General features: G+C 39.1%; 1 protein-coding gene across 2 annotated transcripts in view; it reads right to left on the minus strand.

Annotated features, from left to right (window-relative positions):
- far1 (fatty acyl CoA reductase 1) overlaps positions 1-20,678 on the minus strand; it is a 66,373-nt gene extending 45,695 nt beyond the window's left edge. The window contains exon 1 of one of the 2 annotated variants that reach the window (XM_062042524.1): positions 20,577-20,678. The gene's annotated coding sequence lies outside the window, so the exon portion shown is untranslated. Of the gene's footprint in view, positions 1-20,465 lie in introns of both variants that reach the window. The other variant, XM_062042523.1, reaches the window with a different exon arrangement.
- Between the last annotated feature and the right edge of the window lie 2,374 nt (positions 20,679-23,052).

A 23,052-nucleotide genomic window follows, 5' to 3' on the forward strand; every position in this document is an offset into this window, starting at 1 on the left:
ATTCATCCTCTACTCAAAAGACCTGACCTCGATCCTGATCTCCTGGTAAACTACCGGCCAGTGTCCCACCTTCCGTTTATCTCGAAAATCCTCGAAAAAATTGTAGCACAGCAGCTAAATGAACACTTAGCGTCTAACAATCTCTGTGAACCTTTTCAATCCGGTTTCAGGGCAAATCACTCTACGGCGACAGCCCTCGCAAAAATGACTAATGATCTATTGCTAACGATGGATTCTGATGCTTCATCTATGTTGCTGCTTCTTGATCTTAGCGCCGCTTTCGATACTGTTGATCATAATATTTTATTAGAGCGTATCAAAACGCGTATTGGGATGACAGACTTAGCCTTGTCTTGGTTTAACTCTTATCTTACTGACAGGATGCAGCGTGTCTCCCATAACAATGTGACCTCGGACTATGTTAAGGTAACGTGCGGAGTTCCCCAGGGTTTGGTTCTTGGCCCTGCACTCTTTAGTATTTACATGCTGCCGCTAGGGGATATCATACGCAAATACGGTGTTAGCTTTCACTGTTATGCTGATGACACCCAACTCTACATGCTCCTAAAGCTGACCAACACGCCGGATTGTAGTCAGCTGGAGGCGTGTCTTAATGAAATTAAACAATGGATGTCCGCTAACTTTTTGCAACTCAACGCTAAGAAAACGGAAATGCTGATTATCGGTCCTGCTCAACACCGACATCTATTTAAAAATACCATCTTAACATTTGACAACCAAACAATTAAACAAGGTGACTCTGTAAAGAATCTGGGTATTATCTTCGACCCAACTCTCTCGTTTGAGTCGCACATTAAAAGTGTTACTAAAACGGCCTTCTTTCATCTCCGTAATATCGCTAAAATGCGTCCCATTTTGTCCAGAAGCGATGCTGAGATCATTATCCATGCGTTCGTTACATCTCGTCTCGATTACTGTAACGTTTTATTTTCGGGCCTCCCTATGTCTAGCATTAAAAGATTACAGATGGTACAAAATGCGGCTGCTAGACTTTTGACAAAAACAAGAAAGTTTGATCATATTACGCCTATACTGGCTCACTTGCACTGGCTTCCTGTGCACCTAAGATGCGACTTTAAGGTTTTACTACTTACGTATAAAATACTACACGGTCAAGCTCCTGCCTATCTTGCCGATTGTATTGTACCATATGTCCCGGCAAGAAATCTGCGTTCAAAGAACTCCGGCTTATTAGTGATTCCCAGAGCCCAAAAAAAGTCTGCGGGCTATAGAGCGTTTTCTATTCGGGCTCCAATACTATGGAATGCCCTCCCGGTAAAAGTTAGAGATGCTACCTCAGTAGAAGCATTTAAGTCTAATCTTAAAACTCATTTGTATACTCTAGCCTTTAAATAGACTCCCTGTTTAGACCAGTTGATCTGCCGTTTCTTTTCTTTTCTTTTCTACTCTGCTCCAAACCCGGGGTGGACCGCTAGCCTGTTCATCAGATGGGGACATCTCTACGCTGCTGACCCGTCTCCACTCGGGATGGTTCCTGCTTGCCCCACTATGGACTGGACTCTCGCTGATGTGTTGGACTTTCACAATATTATGTCAGACCCACTCGACATCCATTGCTTTCGGTCTCCCCTAGAGGGGGTGGGGGGGTTACCCACATATGCGGTCCTCTCCAAGGTTTCTCATAGTCATTCACATTGACGTCCCACTGGGGTGAGTTTTCCTTGCCCGTATGTGGGCTCTGTACCGAGGATGTCGTTGTGGCTTGTACAGCCCTTTGAGACACTTGTGATTTAGGGCTATATAAATAAACATTGATTGATTCATTGATGGATAAATGGAAATAGGTGCCCCCCTGCTCGAAATAACTATAGCCAGTTATGCATTAAAAAAGTCAATCACTCCTGTTATTGTTAAAGAACATGGCTCTCATAGGCTCTCAATAATATGCTCTATATGTTAGGGGTGGAACAGTTTTTGGTTCAGTTGTACTTAAAATCCCGATATACCATATATTCCAGTAGTACAACATTATCATGTATAACTTGTGGTACAAAAATATATTTAAAAACTTAAGAATGGTTTAAAGCTCTGAGCCTTGAATTAGTGTAAGTCCCGGACAAATAGCACCCAACCCTAACGCTACGTGTCGCACGGTGCTTGGACATAGTTGCAGTTTTGGCCGCCGTTGTCATAGCTTGCACTAAATCACTTTACCGCACACATGGCTGTATACTTAACTTTTTCACTTGTTGAACCAAAATGAAAAAAATTAGTAGCACAGAAAAATTTTTGTAGCACAGAAAAAAAATAGCAGCAATATGAAATGTCTTAAATATCACAATTTCCTTATTAAAACTCAATGCAAACATGTGCACTCATACATATAAACCCAATGCCATAATGCTCAACTAAACACAGAGCACATCCCTAAACTGTGTTAGTACTGTCACTAAAACAATATAATTTTGCACATAACCTAACCCATAAATGGAAATATCAGTTGACGTAACTAAATATCTCCACTATGCTTTTATTTAAAATTTTCAGGACTGATGGGGATCCCTCCAGCACATAAGAACAGTAGTTTTTGCATACAAGGATCCCAACTTGAGAGGTGTTTTGAAATAACAGCGAAAAAGCCTTGAAAACAATGTAAGAAAAATCAAACAATCTCCAATTTTCTTTAAAAAACATTTAGCCATGCTCAATTCTTCAGCTAACAAAAACACAAAAGAACAAAATGTGAAATAAAGTGCCCTGGCATAAGAAGTCATGTTTAAACGTCAGCAGCAACATGAAAATAAATTACCTTTAACAATGGTGTTTTTTTAGGTAAACATTACTATAGGACATACACACAAATATCTTAGCCAGGAACACCAACCTGCCAAATGCTTCATGATGCTGTTCTGAAAATTACTTTTAAAACGGCTAGCAGCAGCAGTTTGTTAGCAGCTCTTTTGAATCTTTTACTGGTTTGTGTAACCTCTACTTAAAGGCCTACTGAAATGAGATTTTCTTATTCAAACGGGGATAGCAGATCCATTCTATGTGTCATACTTGATCATTTCGCGATATTGCCATATTTTTGCTGAAAGGATTTAGTAGAAAACATCGACGATAAAGTTCGCAACTTTTGGTCGCTGATAAAAAAAAGCCTTGTTTGTACCGGAAGTAGCGTGACGTCACAGGTTGAAGAGCTCCTCACATCTGCACATTGTTTACACCAGCAGCGAGAGCGATTCGGACAGAGAAAGCGACGATTACCCCATTAATTTGAGCGAGGATGAAAGATTTGTGGATGAGGAAAGTGAGAGTGAAGGATTAGAGTGCAGTGCAGGACACCAGGGTGTATCTTTTTTCGCTCTGACCGTAACTTAGGTACAAGGGCTCATTGTATTCCACACTTTCTCCTTTTTCTATTGTGGATCACAGATTTGTATTTTAAACCACCTCGGATACTATATCCTCTTGAAAATGAGAGTCGAGAACGCGAAATGGGACATTCAGTGACTTTTATCTCCACGACAATACATCGGTGAAGCACTTTAGCTTTGGAGCTAACGTGATAGCATCGTGCTTAACTGCTGATAGAAACAGAAGAAATAAGCCCCTGACTGGAAGGATAGACAGTAGATCAACAATACTATTTTTACTTATACAATCAGGAGACACCGAACCAAACCCTGGACCTGTAACCACACGGTTAATGCTGTCCAGCCTGGCGACGCCTAGCAATGCTGTTGCTAACGACGCCATTGAAGCTAACTTAGCTACGGGACCTCGACAGAGCTATGCTAAAAACATTAGCTCTCCACCTACGCCAGCCCTCATCTGCTCATCACCACCCGTGCTCACCTGCGTTCCAGCGATCGACGGCGCGACGAAGGACTTCACCCGATCATCGGTGCGGTCGGCGGCTAGCTTCGGATAGTGCGTCTGCTATCCAACTCAAAGTCCTCCTGGTTGTGTTGCTGTAGCCAATCCCTTTTCACACATGTGCAACAGTTTGTTTTGGTTTTTTTAATCGCACAGCCTATTTTTAGGCACATTTGCTAGTAAATCTGTCACACCGTACAGCACTGTAAACACCAGTAGTCTCCAATTACAGATAAAAGAAATATCTGACAGAAAGTCACCTAAAAAACTGTAAAATCATCCACATCAACATAAACAACGGAATAAAAATTTGAAAATGCTATGGCATGCTATAATATTTTAAAATGGTTGGTTCACTCATTTTTCTGTCAATCAAAAAGGCATTCAGCCTCAGGCAATACATCCAATCATCATGTGGAAGCCCGGCGTCCTTTGCCAACCGAGGCCACGTTCACTTGTAATTCACTTCTAGAGGACGTTCTATTTCCGTGGGCGAGACAAAGCCAAGAATTTATCCAATGACCATCTAGTTTGGCTCCAGTGGAACAACCCACTTCATGCTCCAAATGAATGAGACGAAAGTCTCGTCAGCTGTTGCTAGTGTTGCTGATTCTGAACAAAAGTTGAACACATTCTAGCGCATACAGTGCCCTCCAAAAGTATTGGAACAGTGAGTCCAATTTGTTTATTTTTGTTGTAGACTGAAAACATTTGGGTTTGAGTCAAAAGATGAATATGGGACACGAGATCAACATTTCAGCTTTCATTTCCAGGTATTTACGTCTGGATCTGATACACAACTTAGAAGATAGCACCTTTTGTTTCAACCTACCCATTTTTCAGGAGAGCAAAAGTATTGGAACATGTGACTGACAGGTGTGTTTTGTTGCCCAGTTGTCTCCAAAATACATTGATAATTCAAACAATAAATAGCACTGAATGTCTGAGCTCAGTTTCAGATTGGGTAGGATAGGTTTTGCCTGTGCAGACTGCATTTAGAGGTGGAAGCAACATGAAAACCAGAGAGCTGTCTATGGGTGAAAAAGAAGCAATTGTGAATCTGAGAGAAGATGGACAATCAATCAGAGCCATTGCACAAACATTGGCCATAGCCAGTACAACCATTTGAATGTCCTGAAGAAGAAAGAAACCACTGGTGTACTAAGCAACAGACGTGGAACAGGTAGACCAAGGAAAACATCAGGAGTTGATGACAGAAACATTGTGACAGCCATAAAGAACAACTGTTAGTGACATCAGCAACGACCTCAAGAGGGCAGGAAGGAAAGTATCACAATCTAATGTTGGCAGAAGACTTCATGAACAGAAGTACAGAGGCTACACCAGAAGTTGCAAACCACTCATTAGCAAGTACGAGAAGGCCAGGCTGGAATTTGCCAAAAGGTACAGAGATGAGCCTCAAAAATGCTGGAAAAAAGTTTTATGGGACTGATGAGACAAAGATTAACTTCTTTCAAAGTGATGGAAAGGCGAACGTTTGGAGAAAGAAAGGATCTGCTCATGATCCCAAACATACAAGCTCATCTGTGAAACATCATGTCATGGCTTGGGCTTGCCTGGCTTCTTCTGGGACAGGCTCTTTGATCTTCATTGATGATGTAACACATGATGGCAGCAGCAAAATAACTCAGAAGTCTACAGAAACATTTTGTCTGCTAATTTAAAGAAAGATGCAACCGAACTGATGGGGAGATCCTTCATCATGCAGCAAGATAACGACCAAAACAACAAAGGAGTTGATCAGGGATCAAGAAGTGGAAGGTTTTAGACTGGCCAAGTCAGTCTCCAGACTTAAACCCAAAAGAGCATGCATTTGACCTACTGACTGAAGAGAGTAACCCCCCTAAACAAACAACAACTGAAAGAGGCTGCGGTGAAAGCCTGGAAAAGCATCACAAAAGAAGAATGCAAAAGTTTGGTGATGTCAATGGCTCACAGGCTTGATGTAGTTATTGAAATCAAAGGATTTGCAACTAAATATTAAGTCTTATTCACTTAAATCTATTTTATGTTTATATGTTCCAATACTTTTGCTCACCTAAAAATGTTGTTTTCCATTACAAATAATGCTATCTTCTAAGTTGTGTATCAGATCCAGATGTAAATACCTGGAAATAAAAGCTGAAATGTTGATCTCTTGTCTCATATTCATCTTTTGATGTCAAACCCAAATGTTTTCAGTCTACAACAAAAATAAAGGAACTGGCCTCACTGTTCCAATAATTTTGGAGGGCACTGTATTTAGTCAATGAAATGTAAACACAAAAGTACATATTGGCCATTTAACAAAACATTTTTTTAAGAAAAGCTGTCTTGTAGTTTTAGAGCAATCCCCGCTGTGCCATATCCGCAGCAAATCTCCAAGGTAAATGGCCTCTGGCATGTTAGAACAAGGCGGATTTAGGGAAGTCGGCAAGTCAGATTGGCTCTAAAGGCTGGGTCTAAAGCCGCCCCACCCTGAGCAAAGGTGCGGGTGAAGTGACCGCGCGGGCGGTGCCTCCGTCTTACTGCCGAGGGTTCTCCCGCGCGAGTACATGCACAAAAACACCTACCAAACAGCCCATCTCAGGCTTCACAAACATTTGTACTAAACAGAACTTTCAACATCACAAATAACATCAGGGTAGTTATATTAACAAGTAAAATAAATTTAATCTACAGATTATTATTGCGCATCTAAAATCTTTTCATTTTTTCAAAAATCAACAGTCCACCTTATAATATATCTGATTTATGACACCGAAAGACTTATACAGTTTGCAAATAAATAGATATGATCAAAACAGTATCAATCTCACAGAGATTCCCGAGCCATTTTGAGAGATAATGAGCTAGCCAGACACGTCACCGCGTCACGTTGAGGTAGGAACCACAGACCCCTTCATCACCAACAACAATGCAAATCTTGCAGACTTTGTGAGAGCCAACGACGATTACTTTGGGAAAAATGACGATACAGAAACTAATATTGTTGATCCTGAATATAAGGAGAATGAGCTACAAGTTTTAGAAGCTCTGCTAAACAGATACAGCTTTAGTGAAACACTAAGCATCATGTAGCAGTATTGCTAAGTTCTAAACAAGAAATACAAACTACAAACATAATAAAACGATAGCTTCTTGTACAATGTCTGCGGTCACTGCAATGACGACTGATAGGATGTTCATATCTTCCCGTTTAGATAAACAATGAAGAGTTAAGAAAAAGTTTCCCTGCAGACACCATCTTCGGTTGTGTGTGTTTGTCTCCATCTCCAGGTATAAATTGAATGTCACAGATGAACAACTTCTAGTTTCATGGCTAAATCCTCACATTATACAGATGAGGTATGATTTATAATCTCAAATAACTTTGACGAGCTGAGATGATGCGGGAGCAGCAAGACATCGCTGTTGGCTCACAGTAAAGACAGCAGAGGGCTACTGAGCTGTTTGTATCATTGCACCGCTAAAAATAGTTTGTCTGCGTTAGCGCTTATAATATCAACATTGCTACTATTTGGTTAATATTCAGGTCACAATATCAACAAAGAGTATGTTGGCTGGTTTTGGATGGTTATTTAGAGGGTTTTGTTTGGCGAAATAGAGAGCCCCCATTGACGACCTGGTTAGCAGACTTTTTAATGTATCTATTTCTTTAGAGTGCAGACGCATTATTCCAGTGATGTCAATCTCTGGAAATAGCCGAAAGAATTCGGAGCTGAATATTCAAAATGGCTGACTTAATTTGTAACATTTTGTGATGTTTAAACAGTATTTTTACATACGCGGCGGATTGTAAATACAATTAGATAAGGTTTAATGGATACAATGAAACATACAAACCCCGTTTCCATATGAGTTGGGAAATTGTGTTAGATGTAAATATAAACGGAATACAATGATTTGCAAATCCTTTTCAACCCATATTTAATTGAATGCACTACAAGACAACATATTTGATGTCATTAACTTTAGAATTTGATGCCAGCAACACATGACAAAGAAGTTGGGAAAGGTGGCAATAAATACTGATAAAGTTGAGGAATGCTCATCAAACACTTATTTGGAACATCCCACAGGTGAACAGGCAAATTGAGAACAGGTGGGTGCCATGATTGTAAGGCTGCAGCTAACGATTATTTTTGTATCGATTAATCTATAGATTATTTTTTTCGATTAATCAGTTAATCTATAGATTATTTTTTTCGATTAATCTATAGATTATTTTTCTTTTTACCGATTATTTTTTTATTCAAAATGAAGATGAAAAAATAAATGTAGGCCCGTTTTTTCAAAAGGCATGGCTTTTATTTACAAAAAAAAAAGAAATATGGCCACTCAGTCAACATTGACAACAACATGACTAAATATTCTGTAACAATGTAAACATTTAAAACTTTTAACATTTAACAAAATTAAAAGTAGCTTATTTGCTTTTTAATGTGCAAATATAAAAGTCAACATCCAGTGCAAATCTTAATATTCTGCAATAGTATAAGCATTTCAAAAGTAAAAGTATTGCTTATTTTGCTTTAAAATGTGCAAAAATAAAGATGAACATCCAATACAAAAAAGTGCAAAACGAAATATTCTGTAACAACAGTGTAAACATTTCAACAAAAGTGAAAGTATTGCTTATTTGCTAAAATGTGCAAAAATAAAGATAAACATCCAATACAAAAAAGTGCCAATCTAAATATTCTGGAGCACTGTAAACATTAAGTATTGCTTTTAAAATGTGCAAAATAAACATCCAGTCCAACACAGTACACAATAACCGATTCTACTCATTCCAGTGAGTGACTAACAGTTGTAATGAAGAAAGGTTAGCATGTGTACATGCTCTGGTTCTTTTCTTGTTTACAATATTCCCAGCAGCTGAAAATAGGCGCTCCAAAGGGGTCGATGTGGCTGGAACTGAGAGGTAATTAGCCTTCACCTCAAGCCAGGACTGCGAGGGAGCTGAGCTGCAGTTTAAGTTTCTAGAAGGTCAACGGGCTCATAGTGATGTTACTAGTAGTTGACTGGGAGGTGTTTATTATCATTTGGGGAGAGTCCGCTGCCTGATGCTCACCTGCTAAACACCTATCTGCTCGACACTGAAGCGCTGACTACATGCGCTCTGAATACGCACTGCTGATTGGCTGATAATGCTTTCTGTGTACCAATCAGATGGCAAAGCAGCTTGTTAACACTTTAGCTTTAGCTTAGAAACTCGTTCGGTACACCCCCGTACCGAACCGAAAGCCCCGTACCGAAACGGTTCAATACAAAACACGTACCGTTACACCCCTAGCAGATACAAATGACACATTCATGTTTTTGTGTAATGATGACAATGTATGCTCGTGCGGACGATTGACTAGTTGATGGTTTTCTTTTCAAATGTTCGTTCATAGCCGTTGTGCTGCTATGATAGGCCATTTCCGCTCGACACAGTGTGCATACAACAACATTATTAGGCCGTTTATTGAAATACTCCCACACTTTTGACCACTTTTGGCATGCTTTTCCCCCCTCGCTCGCACCGCTCGCATCGTCTGCTTTGATCGTCTGCTTTGCGCGTCGCCATGACGGTAGTGTGACGTAAATATGCGACGCGTCGACGCACAAAAACGGCGTCGACGTATTTACGTAACCGATGACGTCGACTATGTCGACGCGTCGTTTCAGCCTTATATACATATACATATATAAATACACATATACCCCTGTTCTAAATGTTATATTTTAGTCTGTCCTTTACCTGTATTTCTTTGTGGTGTACAGCCCTTTTTTTTTCAACTGTGGTTGTTTTTAAAGGGCTTTATAAATAAAGTTGGTATGGTATGGTAAGCATATAAAGTCAACTTGGTTTTTTTAATGAAACAACTAGGGCTGCAACTAACGATTAATTTGATGATCGATTATTACTTCGATTAATCGATTAATAATCAGATAAAAGAGACAAACTACATTTCTATCCTTTCCAGTATTTTATTGAAAAAAAACAGCATACTGGCACCATACTTATTTTGATTATTGTTTTTCAGCTGTTTGTACATGTTGCAGTTTATAAATAAAGGTTTATAAAAATAAAAAAAAATTTATAAATAAAATATAAAAAATCATAATAAAATTGCGCATAGCATAGATCCAACGAATCAATGACTAAATTAATCGCCAACTATTTTTATAATCGATTTTAATCTATTTAATCGATTAGTTGTTGCAGCCCTAGAAACAACACATTTACTGATAATGTGTTGCTGCTATGTAAAGTCCTTAAACAGAAGTAGAGTCTCTAAACAGTACATTTTCTATAATAACATCAGAAGAAGATGCTAGATTTGTCAGCGCATTACGGCTACCGTAGTCGTGCATGCTGTGCTTCAACATACGGGTATTATTATGGTGTGTATAAGGACCCCAAAATGGCATCTTTTAGGAAATATTATCTGGCGCTTTGTTTGAAAGATACGGTAACACCCAGTCATTCTTCTTGTCTAGCTGCCTTAGTCAAGGTGAGAGGAATTACAGTGTAAGCAACAAGGAGCTGCTAGCCATCGTTCTGGCTCTTCGGGAGTAGAGGCACTAGCTGGAGGGCGCTGTCGTACCCTTCATTGTTGTCACGGACCACAAAAATTTGGCCAACATCCGCTCTGCCCTGAGATTCAACTCCCATCAAAAACTACATTTTTTGTCCCTAGGAGTAAAAAGTGTTTTGCGTTGGTCATGAAATTATGATAATCGTGTGCCAGGGCATACATGCATATGACAAATTGATTATTCTCACCTGTATGTAGATCATCAGTCGTTTAAAAACTGCCACATCTACACTTTCATGGCAAATAATGCCAACAAACATAGAATTTTGCAAGTTAGTTTCAATGTCATTCAATACAGTAGCACTCAATGCCTCAAGCATATCATCTCTGGCTTCGTGATGGCCATAAACTGTGTGTGCTGCTTTAAGAATGGCAATATGTGGGGTGAGTGACGTGTGTGAGTGGGCAAGTTAGGAGAGGTAGCGCGAACGTGTACAGATGTCGGGTTGGCTTTGTGGAAAACATAAATAAAGAGTTGTAACAAATTATAAAATACATGTTACAACTTTTATATGTGTTTTAAAAGTCAACTGCTGCATCATAGACATCATGGTAATCTCAGATTCGCTGTGACCTTTGATGGGGTTCATTGTAGAGCATACAGTTGGACAGACATGCAGCGAGATGATCCTAATACATTTTTACATGCAGCAAGATAATTGTTGTGCATTCTACCCTCAATATTTGATCGGACAATTATCTAAGCAGTAGCAGAAAGTGGTGTACTCAGAATAACTGTCCCTTGGCATTTTTTTACAGTCTGCTAATCAACACATTCAAATCTGCTTAGACAAAACAAGAATAAATCACTGAGATTTGTCAGGCTATGGTGCTAAAGAAGTGAATTAAGTCATTTTGTACATTGCTTGTTTTTTCAGCTATGTGACCACGGGTTTAACTTTGTGGGCATAGCATAGGGCTACTGTTTTTTTTACCTTTAGCTATGCATATTTTAAATGTTTTGAGTCGAATATACAAGGCAGATATCACTAAAAAAATATGTGAATGTGGAAAAATGGATCCATCCACTCTTAAGGATAAATACTTTTCACGAGATTTAACATTACCAAAGTGGACTAAATCAAATGATCGGGTCGACCACAAATACAGAAGTATGAAGTAAATCACTTCTTTATATGTATATGAATTAATATTAATGATGAAAGACAATTTTGGAATTATTTGCACATCGGCATTTTAAATTAAACCTTTGCCTCTGGTTTATCATTAATTGCTCTCTATTTTTGTTTTCTGTATGTATTTAAGCATCATGTTTGCCACAGAACTTTCCTCCAGAAGGTTTTATCTTTGTCCATATGATGTCAGATGAAACAAAAATTTAGCTGTTTGGCCACAATACCCAGCTATATGTTTGGAGGAGAAAAATTGAGGCCTTTAATCCCAGGAACACCAAACCTACCGTCAAGCATGGTGGTTGTAGTGTTATGCTGTGGGCCTGTTTTGCTGCCAATGGAACTGGTGCTTTACAGAAAGTAAATGGGACAATAAAAAAGGAGGATTACCTCCAAATTCTTCAGGACAACCTAAAATCATCAGCCCGGAGGTTGGGTCTTGGGGCGCAGTTGGGTGTTCCAACAGGACAATGACCCCAAACACACGTCAAAAGTGGTAAAGGAATGGCTAAATCAGGCTAGAATTAAGAGTTTTAGAATGGTCTTCCCAAAGTCCTGACTTAAACGTGTGGACAATGCTGAAGAAACAAGTCCATGTCAGAAAACCAACATATTTAGCTGAACTGCACCAATTTTGTCAAGAGGAGTGGTCAAAAATTCAACTAGAAACTTGTGGATGGCTACCAAAAGTGCCTTATTGCAGTGAAACTTGCCAAGGGACATATAACCAAATATTAACTGCTATTAATTGCTGTATGTATATTTTTGACCCAGCAGATTTGGTCACATTTTCAGTAGACCCATAATAAATTCATAAAAGAACCAAACTTCATGAATGTTTTTTGTGACAAACAAGTATGTGCTCCAATCACTCTATCACAAAAAAATATGAGTTGTAGAAATGATTTGAAACTCAAGACAGCCATGACATTGTTTTTTACAAGTGTATGTAAACTTTTGACCACGGCTGTATATATATCCATCCATTTTCTACCGCTTGTCCCTATCTCAGCTGCATTCGGGCGGAAGGCGGGGTACATCCTAGACCAGGGGTGGGCAATTAATTTTTACCGGGGGCCGCATGAGCAACCCGAGCACTGCTGGAGGGCCACATCGACAATATTTCAATTAAATTTTGCTCAATATTATTTTTGATGTATACCGTAAGATAAATAATAATAATAATAATCAATAATAATAATAATGGTAAATGGTTGTACTTGTATAGCGCTTTTCTACCCCTTTTTAAGGAGCCCAAAGCGCTTTGACAGTATTTCCACATTCACCCATTCACACACACATTCACACACTGATGGCGGGAGCTGCCATGCAAGGCGCTAACCAGGACCCATCAGGAACAAGGGTGAAGTGTCTTGCCCAAGGACACAACGGACGTGACTAGGATGGTAGAAGGTGGGGATTGAACCAGTAACCCTCAGATTGCTGGCACGGCCACTCTCCCAACTTCGCCACGCCGTCCCCACGCCGTGTAATACTTCAACATAGTGTGTGTAACAGCAGTCCATGACTAATATAAATAAATTAACATTAATACAACATAACAGTAAAATAAGCACACGTATGACTGAGGAGTCATAGTGTAACTTTGTGTGGTGTTTGAGTTGTCCGACTTTTTGTGTGGCCATAAACGCACCAGTGGTTTAGTGCTATGCGTGTTGGTGACAAGTTGGTTTTGGCCTGGTTTGTACGGCAGAAAATGACTAGTTTTTCGAGATAGAAGTGTTTTACTTATGTTTTTGGTGTGGTTATGGCCAAATATAAACAGTTTTGCTCAATAAAGTGATCGATATAATTCCTGGCCTCGAAGCATCTCGATAGACGTTACAATAATTGAACGGTGTTCAATTGAACGGTGTTGACGAACACCGTTAGGGCCGCTTGTTGTCACTGTCACTCAAAGTTGCATTGCAAAATTACATAGAATAAATATGTTTATTTTGTTTAGAATTCAGATGGGATTTGATTTGGTGCGCGGCATATATTTGCTGCGCGCAGCAGACACTTCAGCAGTGCGCAATTGCGCAGGCACGCACCTTCGAGGGAAAGTTGCTTTGCAGTCCATGTGTTGTTGGAAACACGCCATTCTTCATCAACTTTTCTCTTTTTAGCGCCTCGGGTGTAAACCGTGCATCACTTGTCGCTGCATGTGCACCTTCACTCGCAGGTTACACACGGACACACGCCCATAAATAATACTTTTCAAAATAAAAGCAGCACAGTTGTATTGCGCGCACGACATAGATGTTTTTTCAACTTTATTTTGTAATTAATGATTGCAGCTGTTCACATTCACTCACAATCCCGCACACGCATACGTCCACACGGAAGTAATACAAATAACGATTTTCAAAACAAAAGCAGCACCGTTGTATTGCACACTCGATATAGATACTTTTTAAAATTTATTTTGTAATTTATAATTGGCCTCACGCGGGCCGGACAGGGACGCACAAAGGGCCGGATGCGGCCCGCGGGCCGCAGAATGCCCAGGTCTGTCCTAGACACATACATATATACAAATAATATACACACATACTTATATATATATATATATACACACACACACACACACATATACATACATACATATATATTAGGGGTGTGGGAAAAGATTGATTCGAATTCAAATCGCGATTCTCACGTACGATTCAGTATCGATTCTAATTTTTCAAAAATCTTTTTTTTTCTTTTTTTTAATTATTAATCAATACAACAAAATAATACACAGCAATACCATAACAATGCAATCCAATTCCAAAACCAAACCCGACCCAGCAACACTCAGAACAGCAATAAACAGAGCAATTGTGGGGAGACACAAACACGACACAGAACAATCCAAAAGTAGTGAAACAAAAATGAATATTATCAACAACAGTATCAATATTAGTAACAATTTCAACATAGCAGTGATTAAAAATCCCTCATTGACATTATCATTAAACATTTATTTAAAACAATAAAATAAAAACAAATAAAAATGAACAATAGTGTCACAGTGGCTTACACTTGCATCGCATCTCATAAGCTTGACAACACATTGTGTCTAATATTTTCACAAAGATAAAATAAGTCATATTTTTGGTTCATTTAATAGTTCAAACTAAGTTACATTATTGCAATCAGTTGATAAAACATTGTCCTTTACAATATAAAAGCTTTTTACAAAAATGTACTACTTTGCTTGCATGTCAGCAGACTGGGGTAGATCCTGCTGAAATCCTATGTATTGAATGAATAGAGAATTGTTTTGAATCGGAAAAATATCGTTTTTGAATCGAGAATCGCGTTAAATCGAAAAAATCGATTTATAATCGTATCGTGACCCCAAGAATCGATATTGAATCGAATCGTGGGACACCCAAAGATTCACAGCCCTAATAGATGTGTGTGTGTATATATATATATATATAAGTAAATGGAATCGTGGGACACCTAAAGATTCGCAACTCTTATATATATATATATATATATATATATATATATATATATATATATATATATATATATATATATATATATAAATATATATATATATATATATATATATATATATATATATATATATATAAGTAAATCGAATCGTGAGACACCTAAAGATTCGCAACTCTTTTATATATATATATATATATATATATATATATATATATATATATATATATATATATATATATATATACAGTATATATATATGTACATATATATATACATACATACATACCATACATATATATACATACATACATACATACATACATACATACATACTGTACACACATACATATATATGTATATACACACACATAATAACCAGCTCATGTTATGTTCGTGTGGTTTGGATTTGATGTCAGTTTTTCACATGGTCCCAAACACACCGTTCGTGCCTGAAAGGTGATTGGCGGAGAATGAGGGAGTGTTGTTGTGTGTCCGGGGAAGCGCGGACTCACGAAACAAAAGTGTTTTCACAGGAGGTAAAACCTGTAGGAATTGTGCTGTTTGTTATCATAACATTAGTAATAAAAATTAAAAATAGCGTCTGACTTTGTGATTTCTTCGGGCAGCCACAAAATATTATTTTACTTAAATTTTTTTCAAGTAAAAAAAAAAAAAAAGTCTTATTTTCAAGGTGTGGCGGTAATCAAAATGCTGTGGCGACGCCCCACATTCAATTACATTAAGGGGAAACCCTGCACTAGATAGCAGTAGTGTATACGCTATTGAACACTACACAGAGTAGTTTGGGAAGCTACTCATTAAATTGACACATTGGAAGTGTCTGCAAAGTATGCATTAAAACCAACAAAACTAATGACAAGTTTCTGTTATTGAGTTGATCTATCAAGATATCACAGTTTCTCTTCTCACTTCATGCAGTGAATCCACAGCAGGATAGAAAGAGGTGCAACCACACTAGTGTTATGAGAGTAGCGTATGTGTGTGTAATTCTTTAAGAATGGCATTGTGTCAGGTGAGGGACGTCAGTAAGCGAGTGGTAGCATGCAGCAATCTGGCAGATGTGTCCTGCAGAAATGAGAATAAAGCTACCGACGGCCTCGTCATTCCGACCTGAAAGCGGAGCATAGCAGACCCATTGTCGGGTAAAGTGAAGGATGTTACCCTGGAAGAAAATATCGGCCCTGGAGGGAACGTCTCCCGTGCGCTCCTCGACTTGTGTCTGCGACTGGGAGGCAAACAGAAGGAAAGGTATAGTTGATACTGTTACGTGATTGGCTTTCAGCATGTTCCTTCCATTGCTCAGTGACACTTCCTTTTTCCTGTATTACCAAAGGACGAGTGGCTACGAGAAACTTAGCCACTGAGTTGAATTACTTCAACAAGTAATTATGAAGCAAATTACTTGTTTCATAATTTCTGGTTTCTTCCGGCCAAAAAATATATATAGAATATTTTATCGAACACATTTTATATTGATATCAATTAAGTGTCTATCGCGATATATACTGATATCGTAATGTCGGCCCAGCCCTACCAGTAACTATAATTAATTACTTTTTTAAAGTTATTTTTAGAACACTGGTAGTAACAGTAATGTGATCCTATTTGGGATCCCCTGTAAGTCCAGAACATGTGAAGTCAAACCATGCAGGAATGCACGCACGCTAACATCCTCTGCGGTTGTCATTTCTAATACAAAAAAATATAGTTTTAAATTATATCTGTCAGTACACTTGATATGGAAACGCAAAAAACTACAACATGGTTGGAGATGCAGTCGAAGGGGTCTTGGCCCGGAGGAGGGCTGCCACATGTAATTTAAGTCCGCCCACAAAACGGCAAGCTCTAATGAGGCAATCAGAAAGCAGTTTGAAGAAGGTCTGTAAAACAAAATCTATGCAACATTTGACCAAAGCACCAACATTAAATGTTATGTAGACCACAAGGAAGTATTTTAAATGTAGAAAAAAAAACAGTATACGACCCCTTTAAAGCTCGAGGAACTTATTTCCTGAGTTAATAAACAATAACAAAAATGACCAAAAAAATTATTTTGTGACAACAAAACACATTGATTTAGTTCAGTGGTTCTCAAATATTTTCTGTTGTGCCCCCCCAGGAAGAAAAAAATATTTTGCGCACCCCCTCTCCACCGTGACTATAAATATTGTAATTTGTCTATAGTGTAATTTGTCTATAAAATTGTTACAACTATACCTCTGCATAACATTGTAAGCTTATTAACATTAAAGGAAACAACACACCGGTCTTTCTTCGTCTCCCACCGTGGTTACACTGAAGCCAAGTGTGACAAACGCTTAATAATATTCTGGTACGGCAAAAAAAAGCATGTTCCCCAAGGCCACACGCGCCCCCCTCGCATCGCACCGCGCCCCACTATTTGAGAAGCGCTGATATAGTTACTGTATATACTGATACAATACTTAGTATTGTTACTGTCAATATTTGTATCGACCCAACAACCACTGTTTACTTTCAAGAGCTCAAGCCTAGCCATTAGCATGTCTTCTCCTGTCCAGGGACATTATACTTGCTAGCGAAGACGCTTGCATTGCGTTGAAGAGTCGGGATTTTGCTTGTCGCTGTCAAATTTGCGGGACACAGGTAGAATGATTTTCTACCGCTTGTCCCTCTCGTGGTCGCGGGGGGTGTGGAGCCTATCCTAGCTGCACTCGGGCAGAAGGCGGGGTGCACCCTGGACAAGTAGCCATCTCATAGCCATAGAATTAAAATCTCTATTGTTGGCCAAATATATATATAGTCTATGACTATGTCTACACTAAGCCGGATAACCCCTTAAACGAATAATTATTTAGCCTAAGCATCGTGTCACCACACTAAACCATCGTTTAAGGTAACCCTCCTTGGATAATTGTTTACACGGGTAAGTGCGCTGTGTAATTCTGGAATCTCCGGCTCTTAGCTTTGTATGGACTCATTGATCGTTTACAAACTGAGTTCGGTGAGGAAGTGACGCCAGAAAGACCGCGGCCCACGCTTCACAATAGTTATGGAGTACAAAACTAGACGTTGAGTAATCGCTCGACATCGACATACATCGCGGACAATAACTGACAGTCTGCTTGGCCAGTCAAAATGCATTTGCTATTTTTTGTAGTCTTCCCTTGTCCACGGGAGCCCGCATTTTCGTTGTCTCTTCTTTGACAAATGGACAAAGTTTTTCACAAACTAGAATCACAGCTGACCTGGACATTCGAAAGTTCTCTTGCTGTTCCTCTGACACAACACACTCGGGGACAAACATATCCCACCAGGCTGCCGTTCTTCCAGGGCTTATCCAAAACCGTTGCTCAACATTACTATGTTGCCATCTGAGATGTGTTGTATCCCAAATAGCTGCAATCGCCCGTTTCCTTCTCTTAAGGTATTGATGTGTGATTTCCATAAGCGCCTGTACATGTACAAGAAGGAGAAACACGGGCATGTCTGGATGACTTGCCTGCATCTTTCTAGTGGTTGCCGCTGAGTTACCGAACGGGTTGTTATGAAGCTGGCTGTGGTGCGTTCTTTCTGATGTCACTTTCTGTAGCCATGAAATTGTTGCGGCCGTCAAGTACGACCGCCAATTTCAGCCTACAAGCAGAGTGTCCTGTTGTTGTAAAATGTTCTTTATCACATTGTTTACTTTCACACGTCCATTAAAGATAGGATTCATGTGTGATGGCTCAGGTGTGATTCACTACAATATTCTAAACAGCTGCTGATGGTGAGGCAAGCAAGGTTTACGTTTAAAAGAAATGTGGCAATAGTCTACATTGAAACACAGTGTAAGGATACACTTCCAGGTCAGATATTACGGAGCCCCTAAAGGGACATGGAGGGGAACAAAAGTTTTGCAAGATCTCGCAATACTTTTTGCGAGATCTTGCAAAAGGTTTTGTTTGTAGCTGAGATAGACTCCAGCACCCCCCACAACCCCGAACGGGACAAGCGGTAGAAAATGGATGGATGGATATCTTTCAGGCACTTTGCGTTGGGAAACTACGGAGCCCTTAAAGAGACATGGAGGGAAAAAAAGGTTTTGCAAGATCTCGCAAGAGGTTTTTTTCCTATGTCAGTGAACCGGAAGTAAAACAGACACAGCGATGGTGAACCGGAAGTAAAACAAACACAGCGATGGAGGAGCCTACCCATAATCCGTTGGAGAAGTTTATTGATTTCTATTTTAGTATTGGCCTAACATATAAAGACATTAAAATCTTATTATGGTCCCACAACAGAGCACAGATGATGGGTAGGCTCCCGCATGCTCCCACTCCTCCATCGCTGTGTGTTTGTTTCACTTCCAGTTCACCATCGCTGTGTCTGTTTTACTTCCGGTTCACTGACATAGGAAAAAAACCTTTTGCGCAAAACATCCATGTCCCTTTAGGGGCTCCGTAGGACATTTTTTCCGCGCATGCGCACTAGGTCGCTTTGTGCCGGCGGACGGAGAGGGTCTGAACGATGGCATTGTTGTGTGTGGACACGGATAAGGTTATGTGGGATCTACTCTGGATAACCTTAGCCGGCTTAGTGTAGAAGGGGCCTATATTTTGCAACCCTAATTGATGTGTCAAAATAGACAGAAAGTAGGACTTCAAGGTTGTTACTTTACAACAAAGAGCAGCCAGACGGCCATTTTCAACCATCATGTACAAAATATAAGGAATTGTTTAATAATGAGATGTATTATCGGCTGTTACACTAATATGCTTTGTCAGCGACAACACAAAACAAAGATGTTTATGTTTTGTTCTGAAAGTTTATTGTACACTGTATTGACCTACAGGCTTGCTTTTACCATCTTTAAGTACAAAATGTGTCAATTATGTATTTGTCGCTGGACACGCATAAGTCAGGCTAATATAGACAATGAGTCATCAAAAATATGCATTGAACATGCATTAATAAATTATATAATAAAAATATCACAGACACCATGTTGTGTGAGATTAATGTGAGTAAATTAGCCGCCATTACTATCGTGCTTGTTTGCTGTGCTGATAAGGAATACAACCACAGTGATAGTCATTAGGAGTATTATCGTCATTATCACATTGTTACTTTTCCACAATGGACGTATCTCAGGAAAACAATTAGATAAAAGGATTTCATACACACTTCATATTAAACAGATACATATATGGAACACTGATTCCCCCCCCCCCCTTTTAGCCGCTGATTCGTAACAACGCAGACAAGGTTATAACAAAAGCTTAATAGTCTTGCAAGTAATGTAAGTTGAAGAGCATTAAAATGTTAGTTTTAATGTTTGAGCATCTCCTTCCGCCCGAAGAGAAGTTGTCGCTGAGAAAACAGCAGGCGTCGAACATTTGTCGTTTTATCAACACACAGCCGTCAAAGTGAATCTTGTACGTACCTGCAGACGAAGGCTGCTGTGTAGAAGAAGTTTAAAAACGTGTAAAAATGAATATATATGTATATTGTGTAAGGGAGAATACCGCTGAAAAAGTACACAGTGGACACTCACGAGGAAGAGGCTCGTTGGGCGGGTCACGCGGTGACGTCACAAGAACAGCGTGCCCCCGCAGCACAGATATGAGCAGAGAGAAGACGTCTCACTTTCGGCGATGTGTACTGGACTGTACCATTTTGCTACGGTGGCCGATAGGGGAGGGACGCATAATAAATAAACAGCCGTGTTCATTAAGACAGTTTTCAATTAAGATCAATTTTAGTCTTTTGACGAAATTGTATTTTAGTATTAGTCTAGTTTTCGTCGACTAAAATATCAAGAATTAAAGGTAACCCCTCTTTGAAGTTTATTTGAAAGCACCTTTCTTTAAACTACCTTAAAGCATTCGACCCTAAATAGCATGATCTTAGTGCAAAGAATTGCCATTTATTCAGGATGGACTAAGTTTAGAATTAACAAATGAAACAAAGGTAAACAAAATCCTCTCTGCGTTAACAAGCTCACGATCTAGAGATATACACGGTCTGGACACATTCTTCCTAAAAACGTATAAAGATAGTCTTACTGCTCCTATAACAACATTGATAAATAAATCAATAACAGAAAACACTTTCCCTACCACGTTGAAAACTGCCATTATCATCCCAATCCATAAAGCAGGAAATAAACAAGACATCAACAATTACAGACCAATTAGCCTTCTCCCCGTTATATCCAAAGCAATAGAAAAAGTGATCGTTGAGCAACTCACAGAACATTTGGACTATGAAGACCTCCTACATCCCATGCAGTTTGGGTTTCGGGCAAATCACTCGACCGAAACTGCATGTTGCCTTCTACTAGAAACAATCAAACAAAACCTTGACAATGGAGGTGTAGTTGGAGCAATATTCTTAGACCTCCGCAAGGCATTCGATACAGTCAGTCACCCCACATTACTTACAAAATTAACATCTTTTAAACTGTCGACAGATACTCTGGCCTGGATTATGTCATATCTATCTGGTCGGACCCAATGTGTCCGTATTGATAACACAACATCCTGTCTCACTGCTACTGATATTGGCCTGCCACAAGGCTCTAATATCGGCCCACTTCTTTTCTCCATGTATATAAATGACCTGCCATCTGTATGTGAGGATGTAAATATCCAGATGTATGCAGATGACACGGTTATTTATACTTGGGGAAAGGACGCTGAAACGGTTGCCAGAAAACTTACAGCAGCCATGGAGAAGGTGGCAAGATGGCTACATGACTCTTGTCTTACATTAAACATTAAGAAAACTGCAACAATGTATTTTGTAAACAAATATAAAATGTCATCCTTTCCAAATATAACGGTTAATAAGGAAATAATACAAAATGTTAGTGAATATCGTTACCTGGGTGTCATTTTGGAGCCAACACTTGGCTTTAAAAAACATATCAAACAGATGTGCCAGAGTCTTAAATACAACATAAAAACGTTCAAATGTATCAGGAATTCATTAACACTGGAGGCAGCTCAAACTTATTTTAATGCAATGATTATGTCTCGTTTTTATTATTGTATAACATGTTGGTCGCAGGCAAGCAAAATGACACTGAGGCCATTGGAAACTTTGCACAAACAATCCCTCAAAATCCTTGACCGAAAACCACAACACCACCATCATTGTTTAGTTCTCCAAAAATATAGATTGTTGAATTTAGCTAACATTCAAAGATTAGCATCAATACGAATGGCCCATCGAATCTTAAATAACACTGCACCAGTGCCACTTAAGCACTTTGTCCAGTTTACATCTGCTGTGACAACTAGAAACACACGAGCCTCCACCAGGGGGCAGTGTAGCATACCCAGGTGTAAAACCTCTTTTGCACAATCAGCCTTTTCATATAAAGCCATGAAGGAATGGAACCACCTCACAACAAACTTGACAAGTCTAACAGATTACTCTTCATTCACAATTGAAGTTAAAAAGTGGCTTTGGAGCAATCAAAGCTGCTCACACGGTCACTAAGATGGGCATTATGTGTGACACATCAACCTAATGTGTATTATATTTATTCATGAGAGCATTTTTGTTGTAAATTGTGAGGTGTGTGTGTTAAAATCATGGTTGTTTTTACAAATGATGACAGATGTGAACAAAAGCATGTATTGTCTTTGTGTGATGATGTAAATGAGGTGTGGTTGTATTGTATATTAAGTATGTGTCCATGAAAGGGCATTTTATGACTTTTTTTTTAATACTTGTGTATGTTTTTATTGTCATAATTTTATTGCATGATTTTTGTATCCCTTTAATTTAGGTAGCCAGGGACTGCAGATGGAAATTAGCTATTTAGCTATAATCTGGTACAGAACATGTCTGTCTTTGAGCTTAATGTTTCTGTACATTGTCCCTTCAAATAAAGACTAAACTACTACTTATGGTATGGAATGATTAGTTAGTTTAGTCATGTTCTGTATCTAGGGCAGCACGGTGGAACAGAGGTTAGTGCACGTGCCTCACAATACGAAGGTCCTGAGTAGTCCTGGGTT

The sequence above is a fragment of the Entelurus aequoreus genome, linkage group LG03, assembly GCF_033978785.1.
Source record: "Entelurus aequoreus isolate RoL-2023_Sb linkage group LG03, RoL_Eaeq_v1.1, whole genome shotgun sequence".
In the NCBI taxonomy this organism is placed as follows: Eukaryota; Metazoa; Chordata; class Actinopteri; order Syngnathiformes; family Syngnathidae; genus Entelurus; species Entelurus aequoreus.